Raw genomic sequence first — 1,616 nt, 5'->3', positions numbered from 1 at the left:
AGGATAGATATATTGATATGCAGTTTGCGCATTGGTTATACGTGCAATTACACTTCGATATTTTCAGCCAGAGAACGAATAATTCAAGCAGGTACAGACCATGTTTGTAGTCCTTGTACACCATGTTGCATTTTGTGTTTTTTGGTGCTTGCATCATTTAGTGTTTATAATCTGAACTACTTTGGATCATTAGCTGGTTTTCAAAGTGCATGTAGCTGCACATTTCTCAAGTTATGTTGATTTCCGGAGTGCAAGTGCCTTCGTATTTTTTAAGTTAAATGTTCGCCCCTGGTAACTTGAATTCGTGGATTAGCCACTGCACACAAATCATACACGAATGCCAGTACGAATTAAATGAAATGCAGGGACTTACGCTAGCTCGTTGTACAGGCTCACTGCAGCTCTGCTTGCGCTTGGGATGTTCCATGTACAAGTCCATGTTACCACTTGCTTGGATGTGCAGGCCTTGTGCTCCTTGCATCCCCCTCTGCATTTTTGACATGGCGAATGGTTGATCAAATAAGAGGAATCGACCTTGATGTTGTACTGGAGGATAGATTCTTACAAGGTTATACGGGTGTGCAGGATGTGTACCAGATCCCGTAGCGCCGTCATGCTTCGCTAAAAAATGGATTTGCTTGTTTCAGATGATATCTCCAGAAGAAATAAGAGTTAAAGTCAGAGTTGCATAGGCGTGTAAGCTAAGAGAGCAGTGAAAGGATATCCAAACATCGTCGGAATAGTGCACAAGGGTGCGGGTCACTTCAGAGCCGTTGAGGGTGATGCGCTGGCGTTGGCTGGCCACGCACGGATGCAGATCTTGAGTGGCACCGGAGCGCTATGATGCGGTGGACGAGACCGTTGGTGAAGCCCCAACGGCCTCGGGGGGCGGAGGTGCGACGATGTGCTCGGTGAAGTAGCCCTGGTGAGCTGGGAGACGGTGTCGGTGAAGCGCACCTGATGCGGTGGAACTCGGTGTCTGTGAGGCACGTCGGTTGCGGCGGCCGACGTTGTCGGTGGACCACCCGGTGCGGTGGACGAGGGCGTAGATGAGGTAGCTCCGGTGCGCTGGTGAAGCGCGACCGTCATCTTCGTCGTTGTCGTCCGGCACAGAGGTGGGGAACGGTGGGGAAAGAGACGAGATGAGGGGTGATTCGAGGGTTGATGGCGAATTCGGGATTTGAGCAATCTGGGCGCGGAAGGGGACGGTGGAGAAGAGAGATTTTGCCGGGCTGGAATTGGGGCCGCCCGATATTTCAATCCAAAACGTGGAAGCGCGAACTTATATTGTCGTCGTCCTTTTTTTGGGGGGGGGGTGGGTGGCTGGGTGCTACGCGTCCGTCCGACACACACGGCCACCCCGACAGGACTATGCTTCGGTGCCTTAAGGCACCTGCCTTTGTGTCAATGACATGTGGGCCCAACAGGTGGCTGGCCCACATGTCAGTGACCCAAAGGCAGTTGCCTTTAAGGCACCGAAGCAGCGTCCACCCCGACACGACCCTGGTCTGCCTGGTGCGCCTACATTTGAGAATGCAAACGAATCTCCTTTCATTTGCAAACGAATCTGTATGTATTACCATGCCCGTGTTTTCCTTGCAATAATTAGTCATTCG

Source organism: Aegilops tauschii, chromosome 5 (genome assembly GCF_002575655.3).
Source record: "Aegilops tauschii subsp. strangulata cultivar AL8/78 chromosome 5, Aet v6.0, whole genome shotgun sequence".
NCBI classification, from domain to species: domain Eukaryota; kingdom Viridiplantae; phylum Streptophyta; class Magnoliopsida; order Poales; family Poaceae; genus Aegilops; species Aegilops tauschii.
This window is presented reverse-complemented; position numbering follows the sequence as displayed.